The 15,563-nt window shown below is 41.3% G+C and overlaps 1 non-coding gene across 1 annotated transcript; it reads right to left on the bottom strand.

Moving 5' to 3' along the window:
• Positions 1-7,655: 7,655 nt before the first annotated feature.
• LOC138397693 (U6 spliceosomal RNA) lies at positions 7,656-7,762 on the bottom strand. Its single transcript, XR_011235824.1, has one exon. It is a non-coding gene; the product is annotated as a U6 spliceosomal RNA (small nuclear RNA).
• Between the last annotated feature and the right edge of the window lie 7,801 nt (positions 7,763-15,563).

Genomic DNA, 15,563 nt, shown 5'->3' on the forward strand with positions numbered 1-15,563 from the left:
AGGCAGGACGATCACTTGAGGTCAGGAGCTAGAGAACAGCCTGAGCAACATAGCAAGACCCTGTCTGTACAAAATGTAAAAATAAAATAATTTTCCGGGCATGATGGCATGCGCCTGTAGTTCCAGCAACTTGGGAGGCTGAGGCAGGAGGATAGCTTGAGCCCAGGAGTTTGAGGTTGCTGTGAGCTAGGCTGATGCCATGGCACTCACTCTAGCCCTGGCAGCAGAGTGAGACTCTCATTGTGAGTGGGAATGCAAATGGTACAGCCACTTTGAAGACGGTTTTTTATAAAACTAAACATACTCCTACCCTAAGATCCAGCAATCACCCTGTTTGGTATTTATCCAAATAAATTGAAAATTTATGTTCACATAAAAACCTGCACACGTGTGTTTATAGCAGCTTTATTCATAATTGCCAAAACTTGGAAGCAACCCAGGTGTTCTTTAGTAGGTGAATGGATAAGTAAACTGTGATATATCCAGACAATGGAATATTATTCAGCCTTAAAAAGAAATGAGCTATCAAGCCATGAAAAGACATGGTGGAAACTTAAGTGCATATTATTAAGCAACAGAAGCCAATCTGAAAAAACTTCATACTGTATGATTCCAATTATATGACATTCCGGAAAAGGCAAGACTATGGACTACAGTAGACTATAGTAAGAGATCAGTGGACCGGGCACAATGGCTCATGCCTGTAATCCTAGCACTTTGGGAGGCCAAGGTGGGAGTCACACTCGAGGCCAGGAGTTCCAGACCAACGTGGGTAACATAGCAAGACCCTGTCTCTACAAAAAAAATTTTTAAATTAGCCAGGCATGGTGGCGCATGCCTGTAGTCCCAGCTACTCGGGAGGCTGAGACAGGAGGATTGCTTGAGCCCAGGAGTTTGAGGTTACAGAGAGTTATGATGACTCCAGCCTGGTGGACAGAGTGAGACCCTGTTTTCTAAAAAAATAAAATAAAAGGTCAGTGGTTGCCAGGGATTAGGGGGATTGCAGGAAGGGAGGGATGAATAGGCAGAGTACAGAGGATTTTCAGGGCAGTGAAATACCATAATGGTGGATATATGTCATTGTACATTTTTCCAAACCCATAGAATGTACAACAGCAAGAGCGAACCCTAACGTAAACTATGGACTTTGGGTGATAAAGATGTGTCAGTGCAGGTTGATTGTAACAAATGTACCACTGTGCTGCAGGATGTAGATCGTGGGGGAGGTTGTGCCTGTGGGTGGAGGAGGTACATGGGAACTCTCTGTACTTTCCACTCAATTTTGCTGCGAACCTGAAACTGCTCTAAAAAATAGTTCATTATTAAAAAAAAAAAAAAAGAATTGAGCCCGTCCTACTTTGTGTTAAGCAATATACTGTAGATGCAAAGATGGATTAAGACAACATATCTGCCTTTTAAGAGCTTACTGTTTTAAAGGGAGACAGAGCCGTACACAAATAAATGTTGATGCTCTGATGAAATGATGGGCTCTAGGGGATGTGTATCTTGAGTATGGACAGATCCAAAGATGGAATTTTCTTCTATGGGATGAGGAGGACAAGGAAAGGTTTTCCCAGGGGAAATAGCAGCGAGGTTTGGTGATAAGACGGTGGTCAGGGTTCGGTCTTACTGTGCAGCAACCAGACACCAAAGAAGTGATTCCTAGCCTTAGCCGGGTGTGGTGGGTTGCACCTGTAGTCCCAGCTACTTGGGAGGCTGAGGTGGGAGGATTGTTTGAACCCAGGGATTCAGGATCAGCCTGGGCAACACTATCTCAAATTTAAAAAATAAATAAGGAAAAGAAATGAAAGAAAAGACAGGACTCCTAGCATTCTCTCTTTTCCACTCCCTGAAAAAGTGTGTAATTGAGAGGGAATGGGGAAGTAGGTGTACCAACTGATGTTGCACTTGCTCTTATGACCAAACCTGGGACTGGGTAAAAATAATTATTGAAAATACTAAATAAAAGACTCCATGCTTCAAACATTTATTTAATTCCTACTAGGGACCAAATCGGAAGAGTGCAGACAATTTGGTCAAGTCCATGAATTAGATAATCAGTCCATGCTTAAGTTCCCAGCTCTTCTCACATTATATTCTGTCCGTAGGTGATCTCATCTACATCCATGGCTATTTCTCAGATGAATAACTCTAGCCAGAGATATCTGGGAAAACGCTGTTATCTCAAATGAATATCTCCAGGTGCTTGGTTGACGTCTCCACCTGAATGTCTCAGAGAGCACCTCTAACCCAATGTGCTAAAAACTGAATTCACACCCCTTGGTCTGAACCTAGTCTTCCTGCAGTTCTCACTTCAGTGATAAGTATCACCGTCCTTCTACCTGTACAGGCAGACCCAAGGATGTATCCCTGACATGAGGTTCCTGCTTTACACAGGATATCCAAGCCACCTTCAGGTCCTGCTGCTGTACCTTCCTGTCCCTAGAGTGTACGCTCTTACCTCCATCTCTTCCTCCATCTCCCCAATCAAGCAACCATCACCACTCACTTAGATTTCTCTCCCACTCCCCAATCCATATTCTACCCTGCAGGGTGATATTTTCAAAAATGGAAACCTGAGCATATCCTTCCCCTTAAAGCCCTTCAGAGGGTTTCCTACTGCCTTGGGGTCAAAGACCCAAAGCACCTAAGATCCCACAAAGCCCTGCATGCTCTCTAGCTCATACCTACCTCGTTAGCCTTATCGTGAGCTGCTCTTGTTTGTCATCAGTGCTCTGGGCACTCTGGAGTCCTCACAGTCCCTGGAACTTGCCTCTTCGACCACCTCTTTCTGCAGACGTGTGCTCCGATATTAACTTCCTAAGGGATCCATCGTCAGCACCTTCCCTGCCACCCACACGCCAAGACTAGACTGTTGCCCTGTGATGTGCCTTCAACTCTCCTTGTACTTTCCCATCAGAGCAGTTAGCACAGTTCATAAATATAAAACTGGATGATTCCTTATTAATGTCCGCCTCCCCCGCTAGAATGGAAGCTCCGCTAAGTGCAGGGACCATGTCTGTTTGTTCACCCTTGTAGCCCAGCCCTTAGGGTAGTGCCTGATCGGTGATAAATTAGTAATAAATATTAAACTAATAGTGTTTTGTAGTATACCGAGGAGAAAAGGCTGCTAATTATTTTTCATTAGAGATAAGCTCTGCCCTTTAAGATGCTGGAATGAAAAAGGGCCACTATGCCATTTTCTAAAAAGCTTAAGGAAACTAATAAATTTCCCTGTGAAAGGGCTTCGTGGGTTACCCAAAATGTCAAGTTATTAGCTTTGGCTGAAATGATGTGCGTCAGTGTGGTATCTCTGGTTACCGTATCCTCATCAGAAACCCTGATTACAAAATTTATTTACCTTTGACTAAAAATCAAATTAATGGACACACGAACAATGCAGTTTGGCAGACAAAATGAGATGCCTCAAGGAGTCATGGAAATCAGGTCGGCCTTGGGACACCAGTAACTGAGGACTGTTTGTGTGACCTTGGGCACGTTACTTAATTTTTCTTAGCCTAAGTTTTCCCATATGTAAAATGGGTTTAATAATTTTTAATCTGAGAGGGCCATGAAAAATAAAATTAAAATAATACATTTAAAACACAATGTTTGGCAAGTAGCAGCCAATAGGGCCCAATTGATTAAGAGGAAGGGCGCTGAGGCTAAATTGCCCGTAACTCCTGGCTCCATTATTCTCTGGCTGTGTGACAGGTTACTTCACTTCTCTGTGCCTTGGTTTCTACATCTGACAAATGAGGATAACAACAAACTTCATCACAGGATTGTTGTAATGAATTAAAGTGTGTAAAGCACTTAGAATAGTGGCTGACATATAGTTGTGCTAAATAAGGAACAGCTATTGTTCGTAGTAATAAGTATGTAGCAAATTTTCATTCTCCTTGCATAATAAATACTAAGTTTCATTCCCTGTTTAAAATTTTGTGCCTCCCACAGAACTGCTTTTGAAGAAGAGTAAAAAAGATAAAAAATAATATGAAAAACACAAAAAAATTTTGTGTCAATTCAAGAAAAATAATATAAATTATTTTGAAAGAAACTCAACAGATATATCTTGTAGGGTGGAAAAAAACAAGGTGTCTCACACATTAGGAATAACCATTCAAAAGAATGTAATGAAGAAAGACCCGAGGCTATGGCAACATAGCCAAAGTACCTAGGAATAAACTTAACAAGAAACATAAAACATTACTGAAAGAAGATAAAGAAGGCTGTTATGGGATAAACGTTTGTGTCCTCCCAACATATACATGTTGATGTGATTCCCCATGTGATGGTATTAGGAAGTAGAACTTTTGGGAGGTAACTATGTAACAGGGCACCGCCCTCATGAGTAGGATTAGTGGCGTTACAAAAGATACCCCAGAGAGCTGCCTTGACCCTAATACCATGTGAGGTCACAGGGAGAAGACAGCTATCTGTGAACCAGGAAGCAGGCCCTCACCTGACACCCGGTCTGCTGGTGCTTTGATCTTGGACTTCTCAGCCTCCAGAACGGTGAGAAATAGACATCTCTTATTTATAAGCCATTCTGTCTATGGTATTTTGTTATAGCAGCCCAAACTGAAGTGGAAAAACATACTCTATTCCTAAATTGCAATGTAGTAGTTGTCCCATGAAATCAATCTATGAATTCAATGTAAATCCTTATCATTTCTGATTTTTTAAAGTCAATTGACAAGCTGATTCTAAAATGCATTTGGTAGAATAAATCACAATAAATAGAAAAGTGGTTTTAGAGAAGAGAGAATGGTAAGGTCTCAACCTATTAGATATAGGAACATAGTCTGTTGCTACAGTTGTTAAAACCATAAAGACATTGGTATTGGATATATATTTAAAAAAATACAGCCATGAAAGAGAGCAGCATGGAGAAAGTGGGAGCCGTTCAAATTGGTAAAGAATAGATGATGTTTCCTTGTTACATAATATTAAGGAAAAATAGTTATCTCTTTCTCACACTTCTCCCAAAATAAATTCTAGGTGAACTAAGCATCAAGAAGGTAAAAATCTCACAAAGCAGGAAGTACAAATTATCCATAAGAGAAATTCACAATTAAAAAAACCAACATCTGGCCGGGCACGGTGGCTCACGCCTGTAATGCTAGCACTCTGGGAGGCTGAGGCGGGTGGATCATTTCAGCTCAGGAGTTCGAGACCAGCCTGAGCAACAGCAAGACCTTGTCTCTACTAAAAGTACAAAGAAATTAGCTGGACAACTAAAAATCTATAGAAAAAATTAGCTGGGCATGGTGGCGCATGCCTGCAGTCCCAGCTACTCGAGAGGCTGAGGCAAAAGGATCACTTGAGCCCAGGAGTCTGAGGTTGCTGTGAGCTAGGCTGATGTCACGGCACTCTAGCCGGGGCAACAGAGTAAGACTCTATCTCAAAAAAACAAAAAAAACCCCAAACATCTGAGATAAAATTACTTGAGCCTATCAGATTGTCAAAGATCCAAACATTTGCTAAAACACCAGGCTGTGAGTTTCTGCAAAACAAAAACATTTTTGCTGATCATAGTATAAATTGATACAAACTCTTGAGAGGCATTTTGGTGGCATCTATAGAAATAACAAATGCACATTGAGACTACAAATATACATGGACATCTGTGAATAACATATATTGCAACATTATAGTTTGTAATAGCTGCAAAATATTAGAAAAGGCTTAAATGTCTATTGATAGGAAACTGGTAATATAAATAATGGTACATATATGCCATGGAACTATTATAAGGACTGAACAAATTCTACTGATATGGAAAGATCTCCAAGATGTACTTCTTGGAAATAGAAAGATTTATTTCTTTCTATTTGGGGGAAGGTTTTTTTTTTTTTTTAATAGACTTTATGAGTTCCTGTACACCACCTGACCTACCACACACACAGCCTCCTGCATTATCAACATCCCTCACCACAGTGGAACATTTATTAAAATTGATGAACTGCATTGACACATCATTATCACCCATAGTTTACATTAGTGTTCACTCCTGGTGTTGTGCATTCTGTGGGTTTGGACAAGCGTATAATGACACACATCACCATTATAGTATCATACAGAATAGTTTCACTGCCCTGAAAATCCTCTGTGCTCTGCCTATTCATCCCTCTCTTTCACCCAGCTCCTGGTACTGCTGATCTCTTTATTGTCTCCATAGTTTTGTCTTTTCTGGGATGTCATATAGTTGGAATCATACAGGGTGCAGCCCTTTCAAATTGTTTCTTTCACTTAGTGATGTGCATTTAAGATTCCTCCATGTCTTTTCATGGCTTGCTACCTCATTTGTATTTAGCACTGAATAATATTACATTGTTTGGTTGTACCACAGTGTATCCATCTACTGAAGGACACCTTGGTCGCTTCCAATATTTTGGCAATTATGAATAAAGTTGCTACAAACCTGTGTGTTCAGGTTTTTGTCTGGACATAAATTTTCAGCTCGTTTGGGAAAATACCAAGGAGTGTGATGGCTGAATCATATGGTAAGAGTATTTTTAGTTTTGTGAAAAAATTGCTGGGTTGTCTTCCAAGGTAGTTAACACTTTTGCATTCCTACCAGCAGTGAATGAGAGTTCTTGTTGCTCTACATCATGACCAGTGTTTAGTGTAGTCAGTGTTTTGGATTTAGGACACTCTAATAGATGTGTACTGGTATTGCATTGTTTTAATTTGCAGTTCCCTGGTGACATATGATGTTGAATATCTTTTCATCTGCTTATTTGCCATCTATATGTCTTCTTTGGCAAGTTGTGTGTTCAAGTCTTCTATGAATCTTCAAATCAGATTGTTCATTTTTTTTTTTTTTTTTTTTTGCGACAGAGTCTCACTCTGTTGCCCAGGCTAGAGTGAGTGCTGTGGCATCAGCCTAGCTCACAGCCACCTCAAACTCCTGGGCTCAAGCGATCCTACCGCCTCAGCCTCCCGAGTAGCTGGGACTACAGGCATGTGCCACCATGCCCGGCTAATTTTTTCTATATATATTTTTTAGTTGGCCAGATAATTTCTTTCTATTTTAGTAGAGATGGGGTCTCGCTCTTGCTCAGGCTGGTCTCAAACTCCTGACCGCAATCGATCCTCCCGCCTCGGCCTCCCAGAGTGCTAGGATTACAGGTGTGAGCCACCGCACCCGGCCTCAGATTGTTCATTTTTTACCATGAGAATTTTTTTCCCTGACACCAACATTTCTCCAATTCTGACACCAACTGTGTGCTCAACAACTCAATTCATTTGTGGCACTACCTGGAGTTACCATTTGATTCTACAAGTTAAAGAGCTCAGACCCACGAGGGTGCCCCTACTTCAGATACTGGCCACAAATGAGGTGCCCAGGTACCCATACCAAGCACAAATTTGAGGGTTCCCACACATCCTCCTATGGCTCAATAATTTGCTAGAATGTCTCACAGAATCGAGGAAAATGCTTAGGCATATTTACCAGTTTATTATAAATGATAAAACTCAGGAATGGCCAAATGAATGCATAGGGCAAGGTGTGGGGGTGGGAGGGGTTGTGAAGCTTCCGTGCCTGCTTTGGTGATGCCACCCTTCCAGCACTTTTGAGATGTTCAGGAAGCCAGAGGCTCTCAGAATCTTTGTTCATTTTTATTTTTATTATTTATTTAATTTGCAAAAACATGGAAAGCTTCACGAATTTGTGTGTCATTCCTGCACAGGGGTTATGCTAATCTTCTCTGTATCGTTCCAATTTTGGTATATGTGCTGCCCAAATGAACACTGTTGAGGAGTGTTCACACAGCTCAATCTCCAACTCCTCCTCTCCCCTCCCTGAGGTCAGTGGGTGGAGCTGAAAGTTCCAACCTTCTAATCCCTGGGTCTTTCTGGTGACCAGCCCCATCCTGAGGCTATTTAAGGACCCCACCCTGAATCACCTCCTTTGAGTAAACTCTGGTATAGAGTTACCTCTTACCTCTGGAAAGAGGCTGGTTATGAATAATAAAAGAAGCTCCTGTCCTACAGGAAATTCCCAGGGTTTAGGAACTGTGCTCCAGGAACTGGGGACAGAGACCAAATATATTTTTTATTATACAATAATTATTGTTGGGTTTTAAGAGTTCTTTGTATATTTTGGATAAGAGTCCTTTATCAGATATGTCTTTTGTAAATATTTTCTCCCAGTCTGTGGCTTGTCTTCTCATTCCCTTGATAGTGTCTTTGATAAAGCAGAATTTGTTAATTTTTGTGAAGTCCATCTGATCGATTGTTTCTCTTATGGATCTTGCTTTGGTGTTGTAGCCAAACAAGTCATCCAAGATCATCTAGATTTTCTATGTTGTTGTCTAGGAGTTGTATAATTTTGTGTTTTACATTTTAGGTCTATGATCCATTTTGAGCTAATTTTTGTGAAGGGCGTAAGGTCTGTGTCTAGATTCACTTTTTAGCCTGTGGATGTCCAGTTGTTCTAGCACCATTTATTGAAAAAACCATCTTTTCTCCACTGTATTGCATTTGCTCCTTTGTCAAAGATAAGACATATTTTTAAGTTAGGCAAAAATGTAAGGCACAGGTTGATACTAAGTTATGCTACCCTTGTTAGGTCCAAAGCTGAGAGAGAGACACACACGAAGCCTCACGTGTAGCAAAATGCTGTTTATTTTGAGCATCTGGGTGCAGATGGGTGGAGGCGGGAAAAGGCCTCCATGAGAGAAAAGGGGAGAGCCTTGGGTTTTACAGAGGGTTTTTCTGGGAGGAGTAAATAAATTCTTTTCAAACAACTGGGAGGGATAAGGAAAGTAAATTCCCATCTTGCATTCCATTCGTTTATCGCCCTAGGGAACAACTGGGAGGGATAAGCATCCATCCCTTATCGGGAGGGATGAGGAAAGTAAGTTCCCCTTTTGCATTTCATTCCGTTATGTCCCTAGAGGTCTGGCAAAGGCTTCTGCCTAATACACCCCTAGGAAAGGGAGAGCGGTGGGTTTTATAGGAGGTTTGGATGGAAGTTTGGAGAGGGTGAATTCTTTAAACCTAACAACCCTCTGTATAAAAATAAAAATCGGAATTTAGAGAATACATATATGTATCTACTTAAATACACATAAAATGTCTCAGAAAGAGTTACACTCCCCATCACAACAAAAATACAAACTTAAAATATTAATTGTCCTAGAAAGGGAACCTGGACAGCTGGAAGACAGGAGTGTATACCTCTTCTGAATTTGGATTAATGTGAATGAATTACCTATTCAAAAAAAGAAAATATCAAAATACGCAAAAATAAAAAGGCAAAACAGAAAAAGTTTGTTGTGTTTCCCTTTCAGAAGATATAGGCCATATGTGCTGGCTTACGCCTGTAGTCCTAGCACTCTGGGAGGCCGAGGAGGTGGGAGGATTGCTTGAGGTCAGGAGTTCAAGACCAGCCTGAGCAAGAGCAAGACTGTCTCTACTAAAAATAGAAACAATTAGCTGGGTGTGGTGGTGCTCACTTACAGTCCCAGCTACTCAGAAGGCTGAAGATCCCAGGATCAGGAGAGCTTGAGCCCAGGAGTTTGAGGTTGCTGTGAGTTAGGCTGACACCACGGCACTGTAGCCCAGGTGGCAGAGGGAGACTCTGTCTCAAAAAAAAAAAAAAGATATATATTTTTATGCAATTTTCAGCAAATATGTATATATCTTTTTTTAACTGGAATAGAATTGGGGGGAAATTAGGTAAGGAAAGATAGACACCCCCAAAATAATCCAACTTAACTATAAGCTAACAATCTTCAACTAGTGATTTTTAATTATTTTATTTAATTTTGTGATACCAAAGCAAAAAAAAAAAATTTTCTGCATCATTTAACCTACTTGCATTAGTATTTCCCTGGCAGGTAGCTGCAAAATCATATTAGTTCAATTACAGAACTTTGCATTATATTAGGCATAACTATTTCCCTTGGGTCCTAATTAAATAAGGTTGAATCAACTTTCTGCCTACAGCATTTGTGCTAAAAAAAAAAAAATTCCCCATTGCATTATTCTACATACCCTTGGAAAAATAAAAGAATGACTATCTTGTCTCAAAGAGTTAAAACTTCAGAATTATATTTTTAAAAACTTACTAGAAAATGGCTTCCACATTCCACAGGATGAGGAAGGAAAACTATGAAATCATTTTGAACGGATTTGTTCAGCAGGGGAAGAGCCGGCTCATTTTCCACGTGGGCTGCCAAGTTCACCAGCCGTGGGGGGAAATGATTTGACTCTTACTTTCTTACTTCACATATGCTTTTCAACTGCAGAATCATGGAAATGAAAATCCCATTTGGAGATCAGATTCTTCAGATGGATTTAATTTATATACCATTTGACCAAGTCAATCAATCAGACCAGGCTTCGTCAAAGGCTTTTTTCATTATAATGTTGTGGGCTTGGCTTTGCATAGAAATCTGCTTTTCTAAGTTACGGGACTTCAATTTAGCAAGTACCGTATCTAATTTAGGCTTTGTACCTAATTATTTTTGGACTGTATTAAGATTTTCTTCCGAACAATAATTATATGGCCGCTCCTTAAAATGCAAACTTTCTGAATCATAATTCGAGTTAACCTTTTAAAAATCCAGAGTTTCTCCAGATTCACTGGGAGCTGTATATGCTCCAGAGACCCGATTTCAGCCGGTAGCTTGTTTGTATAGTAGTTACAAATGGGCAAAAAAGGAGCCGACCAGGGCAAGAAAACAAAACAAGTAGAGCTTCTCTCTCATGAGATTAGACCCCTCTCTCCTTCTAAGATCGGGCCAGTGTCCTAACCTTCGATGCCAAGCCTCCTTTTTCTCATCCCACACTTATTGTTGAAAAGTATAAATGAATTAATTCACTCTATCGGACAGAGCTGAAGCCTGTTGGATTTAACAAACGATTGCATACCAGCACGCGCACCCACACTTAAATGTGCGCCCCGGGGTTCACTGAAGAAACTTCTGCCGCTTTTCTCTCCCTTCAAGGGAAGCAGGACTGAGCACACCTCCTGCCACTTCATTACATCAGAGGTTTGTCTCTCCCATTAGCAAATCCACAGAGAGCGGGGACTTCCTGCCTGCCAAATGGTGTAGATGGAATGGATTCAAATATTTGAGACAGAACCTGCATTGTGTCTGGTCCTTTATAGACGTTTTCTCCAGCCCAGAGAGCCAATTCGGATACCCTGCGCTCTCCCCAGCCTGCCTGCGCCCCTAGGAACAGCTTCTCTCCTCTTTCCTGTCTTTATCTACTCCCTTCCCCAACCAAAAGATTTTTGCATTCTTTGCCAGAGCCCCTATAAATCCTGGCGCATAGTAGGTGTTCAGTAAATATTTGCTGAGTAAATAAAAATACTAAATTATGACCATCTGTGACCTGTTGGCCAGACTGTGGGAAATGATTAGGACGGTTTCTGCCCGCTCGGATCTTGATATCTAAGTATTCTGGGGCTGGAGACATTTGGAAGACGGCTCAGTGCTTCAGATTGAAGAGACCTGTCAGTGATATGCTAATAAATGTAAACAGCTACATCTGAGGGTGCAGGGGAGGCTTAACCTGCAATACAAGTGCTAAAATGCTTAACTTGTTTTGGGTACTAACTTTACTTAAACTAAACTTAACTTCCATATCAATGGCAGAGAAACTGATGATGACGGCAGTGATTAAGTTCACTGAAAGTTCGCAGGGACGTTAACAGATGTGGAACAACATCCATTTTACTGACAGATAAACTAAAGAACAGGCAAAGCTATCAGTAAAAGTCACTTCTTGGAAGCTTGGACTACGATTTGGATCTCCTGAAACAATTTAACTTCATTTAACTCCATTAAACAAACGAACCTATTCTCATATTTCATAAAACACAGAATGAAATCATCTTAGGATCTAATGTTTATTGTTCTAACAACCATCCAGCTTATTTGATAATTCAGAATATTAATGGAAGATTGATGCAAGGGGAAGATGTGGCTCTTCATCTCAGTGTGGGAACTTCCCCCACGGGCAGCCTGTGCCACGGTGGAGACCCAGCCTGGCCAGAGAGCCACGTTCTGAAAATGCAGAATTTCCTCTTCTGCCTTTAGTTCTTAGCTTTCATTGAGCCAGAGGAGCCCTGGGACTTTCTGGGCAGGGCCTTTTTGCATCTCTAAAAGGGGGTTTTACAAATTCCTCCCTCATAGGGTTGGGAGGATTAAATGAGCTAGTCCGTGTGTAAAGTCCCTTAGAACCCTGCCTGGCACAAGTAAAGACTTCTGTTAAATACTTGTTGTTATTACCATTATTATTCTTATCTCAGGTCTTAACAGATCTGAGACCTCCACTACTGCTGGAACATCTCCTGAAGGAAACATATTCATTAAAATTTGTATTAAGCTCTTCCGGGGAAACTATTAATAGCATTTAATGTTCACCACCTATACTACAGGAAGAAAGCACTTTACATCTACTAACTCATTCACTCCTCATAGTAGCTCTAAAAATTATTACCCGCATTTTAGAGATGGAGGAACAGGCTTAGTGAAACCAAGTAAGGTGGAGCCCATAGTTTTCTGGCAAATGGCTGGACTGGATTTGAAAAGGTGTGTCTGACTCTAAATCGAGTACTCATTTCACATCACCCACGTAAAAGGCGTAAGTCACAAGATCCCTGTCCATACGGATTGTGCAAGTTCTGCACTGCACAGGGAACTGGCAGAGGCAACAAAGCCGAGCTCTTTTTGCCCAGAGTATACCCTGGGCAAGGCTGTGTCTGTCCTGAGGTGGTACCTTTTTGAAGTCACACAAGGGCTTTCTATGGACTCTCAGAGGTTCTGGGAATCTTACATTTTAATATTCAAAATACAAGTCACATATAAACACTTGAGTTGTTATCAAGATTGCATGTTTGGGCTGGGCGTGGTGGCTCACGCCTGTAATCCTAGCACTTCGGGAGGCCAAGACAGGAGGATCGCTTGAGCTGAGGAGTTCAAGACCAGCCTGAACAAGAGAGAGACACCATCTCTACTAAAAATAGAAAAAATTAGCCGGGCATGGTGGTGCACGCCTATAGTCCCAGCTATTGGGGAGGCTGAGACGGGAGGATCACTTGAATCCAGGAGTTTCAGGTTGCTGTGAGCTATGATGATGCCACTGCACTGTAGCCTGGGCAACACAGGGAGACTCTTTCTCAAAAAAATTGGATGTCGATTCCCAAAGTTGGTATAAGAGAGAATCTCAAAGTCAGCAGATTTTCAGGATGCACTGAAATTGTGCATGTGAGGTGCCTGAGATTTTCAGGGAATAGAACTGGCAGTAGGGTGAGGTGAGAGGGGCGCCTATTAATAGAATTCAAAAGTTAAGGAGGAATCACTCTCAGGGCAGCCAACTGAAGGTGCAGCACTTGAACACAATGTCTCCTTGCATTTTGTGTTCTACACACCTCACTATTCTCATCCTAATCTGGGCTCTGTCAGTGAACATTGAATAGGTTGGGGACCAGTGTGGGTACTTGTCCAGTGTACAAATGTGGTTTGAGGCCAAATCCCAGAGAGCCTTCACAGTCATATCTGAGAGTTTTCATGTTCCCATTATATCATTCGCTCTACTCTTTTGTATGTATAAACATTCATAATGAAATGTAAAGAAAAAAATGCACAGTCTAGGGGTGGTGATTTTCTGCCCTTTAGAAGCAACTTTTACAAACACTTTTGTTACTAGTATCTTGATCACAGTGACAGTTTGTAATTTGCCTACTGAATGTGAAAAATGGGCTTTCTTTTCTTTTCTTTTCTTTTCTTTTCTTTTCTTTTCTTTTCTTTTCTTTTCTTTTCGAGACAGAGTCTCACTCTATTGCCCAGACTAGAGTGCCGTGGCATCAGCCTAGCTCACAGCAACCTCGAACTCCTGGGCTCAAGCAATCCTGCTGCTTCAGCCTTCTGAGTAGCTGGGACTACAGGCATGTGCCCCCATACCCAGCTAATTTTTTCTGTATATTTTTAGTTGTCTGGTTAATTTCTTTCTATTTTTTTTTTTAGTGGAGATGGGGTCTCGCTGTTGCTCAGGCTGGCCTCGAACTCCTGACCTCGAGCCTCCCGCCTTGGCCTCCCAGAGTGGTAGGATTACAGGCGTGAGCCACTGCACCCGGCCTGAAAAATGGGTTTTTACTGGTAAAAATAGTGGCTTGTTGACCAACATGTTGAATGTTAGAAATGAGATTTTTTTTTTTTTTTTTTTTTGCAAATGAAAGATGTTCAAGATATGTGATTATCTAAAAGGACTCCAGAGACACTCCCTGTTCTTGCATGGACTGGGTTTACAAATCCCAAGAGGCCTGTAACCTGTTCCCTTAGCGATGATACCATAGGCTAAATCCCTCAAGGGGTCTCTGGCCAAGAACACTGGAGGATTCTGGGTACCTGACCCCATACTCCCTCTGGAATCTTGCCTTTTACTTGAAAAGAAATTTCTTTGCCTACTTATATCTACCAAAAAGAATCTAACAGTCGTGCATGCCCAAATTGGCTCAGGTTAGTTTGCAAGAATAGGGCATACACATAATCAGTATTCAATATGCCCCACGACTTTCTTTTACTTACCAGACACTCTAGCTAAACTGATTATTTAATTGCTAGCTAAGTTTTCTAAATACACCCCATACAATTTTCCCTTCTCGGAAACATTAGACACCAATAAATACAGTGATGTCCTTGAAGACCCCTTCTCTACATATTTCTCAGAAGTTGATGTCAAGGATGCAAGTTTCAGTTTCCTTATGATGATAGGATATGGAAAATATCTTTGCTTTAAAGTAGGAGTAATGAACACAATCAGATCATCTGTGGAACTACATCTATATATTTATATCTGACCAGAACTTAGGGCATTTCAAGTGTGCATTGATAGCTCTTTTTTTTTCTTTTTTTTTTTTTTGAGGCAGGTTCTCACTCTGTTGCCCAGGCTAGAGTGCAGTGGTGTCATCATAGCTCACTGCAACATCAAATTCCCAGGCTAAAGTGATCCTCCTGCCTCAGCCTTCTGAATAGCTGGGGCTACAGGCATGCACCACCACATTGAGCTAATTTTTTCCTATTTTTGGTGGAGACAAGGTCTCACTCTTGCTCAGGCTGGTCTGGAACTCCTGAATTCAAGCGATCCTCCTGCCTTGGCCTCCCAGAGTGCTAGGATTACAGATGTGAGCCAACTTAGCTCTTTTTGATGGATATAAAATTCTCTACTGCAAATGATTTAACAAAGTCCTGTTTTTGCTTCCCTTTTTACCCAATTTATATTCCATTGTCCACTGCCCTGCTTGCCTCTTTTTTTTTTTTTATATTATTTTTTTTGAGACAGAGTCTCACTCTGTTGCCCGGGCTAGAGTGCCGTGGCATCAGCCTAGCTCACAGCAACCTCAAACTCCTGGGCTCAAGCAATCCTACTGCCTCAGCCTCCCGAGTAGCTGGGACTACAGGCATGCGCCACCATACCAGGCTAATTTTTTAATATATATATTTTTAGTTGTCCAGCTAATTTCTTTCTATTTTCTAGTAGAGACGGAGGGTCTCGCTCTTTCTCAGGCTGGTCTCGAACTCCTGACTCAAACGATC

Source organism: Eulemur rufifrons, chromosome 16, assembly GCF_041146395.1.
Source record: "Eulemur rufifrons isolate Redbay chromosome 16, OSU_ERuf_1, whole genome shotgun sequence".
NCBI classification, from domain to species: domain Eukaryota; kingdom Metazoa; phylum Chordata; class Mammalia; order Primates; family Lemuridae; genus Eulemur; species Eulemur rufifrons.